The sequence below is a fragment of the Eptatretus burgeri genome, unplaced genomic scaffold (genome assembly GCF_056783735.1).
Source record: "Eptatretus burgeri isolate ZD-2024b unplaced genomic scaffold, Ebu_testis_v1 Ebu_testis_scaffold_734, whole genome shotgun sequence".
In the NCBI taxonomy this organism is placed as follows: Eukaryota; Metazoa; Chordata; class Myxini; order Myxiniformes; family Myxinidae; genus Eptatretus; species Eptatretus burgeri.
In genome coordinates, this window is record NW_028222683.1 from 7,446 (window position 1) to 14,890 (window position 7,445).

Genomic DNA, 7,445 nt, shown 5'->3' on the forward strand with positions numbered 1-7,445 from the left:
GTTTTCTTTTTACATTTGAGACAATAACTCATTTATTTATGAGAAAAATTCCTGCAGAGTGCAAAAACCTTTTTAGTTTCCAACATGCACATTTGAATCTTAATTTTTAAAACACAAAGAATCCTTAGAAATGCCTTCACTCTCTCCTCCATTTATTTAAGAAAAAAAAAAATGAAAAACTTGAATTAAAATCCATATCTTGTCGATGCTAATAGTCTTGTCGAAAGTATTGCAAATAGACTTGTCAATTTTTTGTTTTCCTCCTCGGTGGGTTGAGTTATTTTCTGTAATACCACCAATCTTTTTTGAATCTCACTGGTTTCCATATTTTGATATTTATTCATTCTCTCTCTTTCCTCCCTCTCTCTCTTCTCTCTTTCCTCCTTCTCTCTCTTCTCCTTTTCCTCCTTCTCTTTCTTCTCCCTCTCTCTCTTCTCTCTTTCCTCCCTCTCTCTATTCTCTCTTTCCTCCTTCTCTCTCTTCTCCTTTTCCTCCTTCTCTTTCTTCTCCCTCTCCTCCTTCTCCTTTTCCTCCTCTTCACTCTCTTCTTCAACTCCTTCCTCATCCCTTACTATCCTTGAATCGTTTACACCCCATAGAATATTATACATATATTCATCAGGATTTCTTGTTATTCCTGTATCCAAAATAATTTTTTTTACAACAGGAAACCAATAAAATTTCTTTTGAATTTCTAAAAGAGCCTTACCTTTTCTTAACCTTATAATTTTTTCATTATTTAACATTCTAATTAAATCTAAAGTTGTCGGTTTATCAACATCAGCATAATGCCAATCTTTTATTGAAAATACCTCATTCTTATGTTGTAGAACATATTTATTAAAATAACGAATACCCTTTTCTTGAAGGTATGCTTGGACACAGAAATGATAATTTTCTTGAAGCCTTCTTGCTGTCATTTATGTATTAGAAATATATGTTGGAATAATATTATGGCACGAAACACCTCCCCATCTTCCCATAGTTAAATCATTTTGTATTTCCTTACTTATTATATATAATCCTGTTTTTTCTGTTTTCATGAGATAAACAAGGGCAAAACCATTATTATATTTACCCTTATTAAATTCTTTTATTTGTTGTTTACTAATCGTGGCTCCACAAAACTCATTCTCGATACCAAGTGCATAATATTCTTCCTTACGAGACTGATTTAATTGTTCCAGGTCTTCGAGGTTAATTTTAAATGACCAATTATACCCTAAATCATTCATATCATACCCCCATTGTTCTATTCTCATACAAACGATACGCCCTTCTTTATAAAAATTTATTCTAATTCGAACTGTGAATTCTGTATGACCTGGAGATAATATCAACACTTCTGTATCTTTGGAATACACAGCCGTTTTATTTAAGTATATATATATTGTGATAAATCGCTTAATCTCACCAAGTCATTCGCGTCAGTCTTTTATTTTTTGGATAAAAAATTTTTTGGGCTTGGATAATTTTTTAATTTATAAGCATTTTTCATGTTAATATTTTTGTTTATATTATATTTATGTCGTTCAGCCTGTGCCTTTGTATAATAATTTGATAAATCAATATCCAGTTCTTGAGATACACCAAAGATAGAACCATCTTTACCAACATAAGTCATTTATATTAGATTAAAAATAATATCATAAAATTTTTTATTTTTGTTGAGTTGAAATAACACATATAGACATAATTGACCACAACACTTGGAATTTAATTCTTGGACTTGAAATGTTTGATAAACACCATTCTGTAAGAATTTTATGACTTCAACAGGTGGTGGAAGACCAAAACTATCAAAATAATATTTGTCTTGACTATTAAAAATACAAACCCAATGAGAACCGTTCCCATCATTATCTTCTAAGTTCATAATAATATTCTTTGTATGTTTCGGCACATTTGTTAATTCATCTCTCATACAAATAACCACATTATGAATTTTTAATTTCTTACAATATTTGGCAAGTTGTAAATTTGATGTTGTATTCTTTCCAAATTCTTTCAACCACTCATCAATGCTCATTTATTTATTAGAAAGATATAATCCATTACCTCTTTTCGTTAATTTTACACCTGCTTGTGCTATAGAAGAAAGCATATCTCCAACTAACAATCTCGCTTTATCAGGCAGACCTTCAAGTTTTTCAGCAAAATCTACAATTACACCACTTCCACTAATTTGTTTCTCCAACTCTTTGTTATGTCTTTCCAATTCTTTTTGAGCCTGGAGTTGAGCCTTCCTTTCGTTGGCAGTTTTCACCGCTGTTGAAATACCACCCGACAATGCTCCAACCGCACTTAAACCAGCAAATAAAGGAATTAGAAATGGGAGAAATCCTCCACTCGTCTCTCTTATTGAATATTTTTTCAACATTGGTTTTGTCATTTTAATTTTAAGTGAGCCAGTGTCATTCAAGATTTTAACCTGTTCTCTTGTGAGCAAAACATCAATTCTTACTGCTCCTTTTCTCTGAATTGTATTAACGTTAATCGTACAAGGCTTTTGATTTTGAACACAAGATGATAGTTTATGAAGATTGATTTGATTAACATATACCCCAGTTGGTACTTTGCCACTCATTTATTTAACAAAAAATTATGTGAGACTAATCATCACACCATTATCTGTATTAATCTGCAATTCTGTTTCTTCCAAAAGCAAACAATATGTATCAACTTCTTCACTCTCTCCTCTTTCAATGTATAGGGAAGTATCCACTCGATTAGACTTTATAGTTTCCTTTTGAGCGCTCAGGTCAAACGCATAGATTGTATACAAACTTTTAAATGCTGTCATATCCAAAATAGGTTCTTTATTTCCATTACTTTCACACACCTTTTGGTAAGACTTGTATGCTTCAGCAAAATCATTTTTTTCCCAATTAATTTCCAATCTATCTCGTGGATAAAATGTTCCATCTAGAGAAACGCGAAGTTGTTTCACCTTAGCATTATCACTCAATGCATTATTCTTATCAGTCGCAGTATCGCCATCTGGCTTTTTAAAAATCATCCACAGATATCGTGGCTTTCCTTCCAGAACACCCAAATTCCACGTGTAAGTAGTTTGATTGAGTTTAACGTGTTGACATCTTCTTTTGAGGTATGATACACTGAGTGGTTTCTTTGAGTTAAGTCTTCGATTCAACATCTCTTCTGTTTTAAGATTAGGAGTATATTCACTGATATACCAACTCATCTCCTCAATTACAAATTTATTCTGTTCACCAAAAGCACTACCAACACCAAAAAGCAATCTATTTTCATTATCATTCCTTTGTAGTTGAAATCTAATTTTAAGACCATACAGAACTTTATCATAATCACAAAATCCAAATATACCTTTAAGAGGAACTGCCACAGTAAAACTATTTTCTGCTTTTGTATCATCATTATGCATTCCTTTCCTTTGAATATATCCAGGGTCTGTGTTTGTTCCCGTTGACATATCAGGAATAAAACCTTCGACAGACCCCTTTCCCATTCTATCACTGAATGTATAGAGTGTAAATTTCATCATTTCAGATACAGCAGAGACATAATCAACCGCTTCAACTTCTTGTGTTCCAATATACAATCGCACACTATCAAACATTTTCCAGAAGAAATCATTTACAAGTGTAGCGTTTGTGTTATTCCCAGCCTTAGTGAATTTAAATTTACACAACAAGAAACTTTCGGAGAGATTCAAATAGGTTTGTTGATTATTTATTTCAAAACTTTTTGTACCATTTGTATTCCAGTCTGTTCCAGTTATTGCATTTACCTTGAAGTAATCTTCTTTTTTAGTGGAGTTTGAGATAATAATAGTATCATCCAAATCATAGATATTATCAATTGCTTCCATACTTGTATTTATTTAGGAAAAAAGATGTTAAAACTTTTGAAACCCTGATCCAAGTATTTGAATTATTTTCTGTCGTTCTTGGGGGGACAACTGAGTTTTACCTTTCTTAATTTCTTTTATTGCTTGTAATTTATGAGATTCCTTCTGAGCATCTTTTATACTCTTTACAGCACCTGCTACATTTCCCACAGCAGAAGCAGTTGAACCAATTAGGTCTTTATGTTTAAGAATAGTTGAACCAATACCCATGAGAGTATCAATTATCCCATCTCCTCTAAATTGATGTCCGACACCCCTTTGTCTCTTAGGTTTATAGTATCCTCTACCAAGATACATACCTTCACCCTTGTAGTACGGGGAAAGGAACATCCCATCCCCTGTAATTATTTTATATTTTCCCAACTCGTGTTTTCTCACAATAACCATCGTATTTATTTATTGGAAAACTTCACGTAGGTGAATTCTGATGGATATAACTTCTCCATTAAAAGAAATCACACGATTATCTTGGTCGGTTATCCTAAAATTTACTCTGTGTATGATTTTTCCTGACACAGGTAGATAAACCAAATTTTTAGGTTCCATATTGAATTTATAACCAATTGGGGTTGAGTATGCGCTGAATGAAAATATTGCATTTGTTTTTTTTCCATCATTATAAGCACCATCAATCAAATCACAGTGAATTAACGCCGAATTTATTCCTGAGGATATTTGAATGACATTATCACTGTAAAACGTCCCATTAGTTTCAATCTTTTTTGAGGAGAAACCCAATAACTCTCTAAATGAATTATCAATTGTGAAATCAACCTTGTAGTTATTTTTAACTTTAATCGTTGATTTTGAAGTATGTTTTTGAATGTTTATAACAATATTTTTTGGTTCATCACCCTGTTCTTTCATAAGACGAGCAATTTCGGAAGATATTTGAGAAATCTCGTATGCTCCGGGTGAGACTGTTATCGTTTTGTATCCACTTCCCGGATTATAACTAAACTTGTCATTTTTCTCGGTTATATTAAATAAGGTATTATAAGTTTCCATGGACAATAAAGATGCCTCATATTCTTTTGTTGTGTCAAGTTGTAGTGGGTATGGGAATGAAGATGTGTGGTCGCTTGTTGTGAAATTAAAACTCAGGATTGTGCTTCTCATCTTATTTAATATGAGATAAAATGTCTTTATATTGAGATTTATTAATTATTTTCATGTTCATCAACTGGTCTAAAATGGCTGATGCTTCATTAAAACAATTGTTATTTCCAGCCTTCTTACTGCCTAACAACAATAACAGTCTATTAACTAATTGCGATGGGTCATTTGGAAGAAAACTAATACCTGAACCAAGGATACTTAAAGCCTGAATAATGTGTTTCTCCTTCTCATTCTTCCTACTTTTACCAGAAAGAATAACCTTATAATTTAGAGTGTTTAGCAAATCAATATATACTCTATCATCATTATTTTCCATATCCAATGGTTTATCAATATACTTTGATTCATCCCTCACAGTTGAACCTTGTCTTCCATCTTTTGTGAGAAGAAACATTAATCTCGGAGTTAGTTTAACAGGGGGTTGAGCAGAACTTAAGAACCTTAATTCATCATTAAATATCAATACCTTTTCTTGAACAAGATGAAATATTGCTGGTTGTTCTGTTGGAATGAGTCCTGCTTTGGTTTTTGAATCCGCTGAATATTCATTGTTTTGAACAGCATTCACAATATAATCAGGGGGTTGATTAATCTCTTCCAGTTGTTGAAATAAACCTTCATCATATTCTAATTCTCCAATATGCTCTAATTCTTCCTCCGTCATTTGACTGAAATCTTTTAACATTTGGAGCTTTCTGGGAGTATATTCTACTGTGGGAACTGTGGAAACATCTTTCATTTTTTCTTGGGAAGTTTTTAAAAGTGGTTTAAAAAATTTCTTTTGTTTTCTTTCAAATACTTCTTCTCCCGTTAGTTTCTGTCTGCGTTTCTTCTTTATGTCTTCCTGCTGTTTTACAACTTTTGAAACCAACTCTTGATGTTCCTTAAATCTTCTTGCTCTTTCTTTTGTATCCATTTATTTATTGTAAAATATCATTTAATGAATTGTAAAGATTAACAGGGAAATTTTCCTTTTCTTCATCATTCAAGTAGATGTGTTCAAATAAATCCTTTTCTTTAAATATTTCATCAAATTCTTTATTAACATTAATGCGAGTTGTAATTTCTTCTTCACTAATCCTTGCATCTCTGCTTTTCATACGTTTGCGTTGAGTTTCTTCATCAACATCAAAACCGAATGATAAAATCTTCACCCCGCTCAGATATTTAATAATTTGTCTCGTTCCTTCTGGATTAGTTTCTAATATCCCAACACCACCAGATTTTAGTTTCCTTAACTCACTCTTACAATGTGAATATTTTGTTGTACCAAGAGAAACCTCCTCAAATATTTGTCCTTCATTCCTCAATCGCATATGTTCCTCCACTGAAATATAGTGATAATCTTCACCTTTTACTTCTCCAGGTCTTATTGCTCTAGATGTTGATACAATGCGTATCACGGGGTGTTTTTTAAGTAAATTTACAATATTCTCATTTGTACTACACAAGAACCTTGATTTATGAAAGTTTTTTCCAGAAGCAGATTTACCCACAAGATTTATAATAATAGTTGTCATTTATATATGTAATTGTTTATAAAACAAAAAATATATCCCTTAATATCTCATCTTGTTTCACAACAATATATTTATATTTTTCAGTCGTGTGCTTCATGTAATCCTCAAATTTCTTTTTACTACATAATGTAGAACAATTATCTCTCCAAAAATTATTAATATCTATTGAATTTAACTTGAATAAAATAAAAGTATTAGCATTGTTTCTGATGGAACGACGAGGAAGTTGAAAGTACGATTGACTAAGATAAATACAATTACAACAAGAATGTCTCCCTCTTGTGTAGTAGCTGTCCATTACCGTTTGGTTTCTCTCATTAACACAATCATCAAAGATAACGAGGTTCTTTTTTGATTTATCCAAATCTTGGGGAGACGGTATATCATCCGTATTATCACTAAGAATACAAGTTATAGGATTTGATTTCTTTTTACATCTCTGTGTATCATAAAATAGTTGAATTATATCTTCAATGTTATAATCATTTAGGTTTTTTTGACGTTTAAATAAACCGATTATATCTTCTTTTTGAAGACCAGCATTAAAACCTTGTGAGAGTCGTTGATACTCTGGTTGAAAACTCGACTTTGTGAAAATTATTAAATTATCATAATCTAAAAAGTTGGGAGTGAGGAGCATTTTTAAAAGTAAGCAGGTTTTTCCACATCCACTTGAACCAACTATGAGACATCTTAATGAATTTGGGAGATTTTTATGGTTGTTAAATTTTATCTTATTTTCCTAAATAGGTAAAAAATCATTCATTTATATATTTAGAAAACAAGGTATTTAATTTATTATTGGCTTTTTTAGAAACTCTATATTTTATCCTAAGTTCAGGTTTAATTTCAAGATAATCCATTATTTTATTTATGCAATATCTTGTGTTGATATTTCCCTGAAAATTACATCC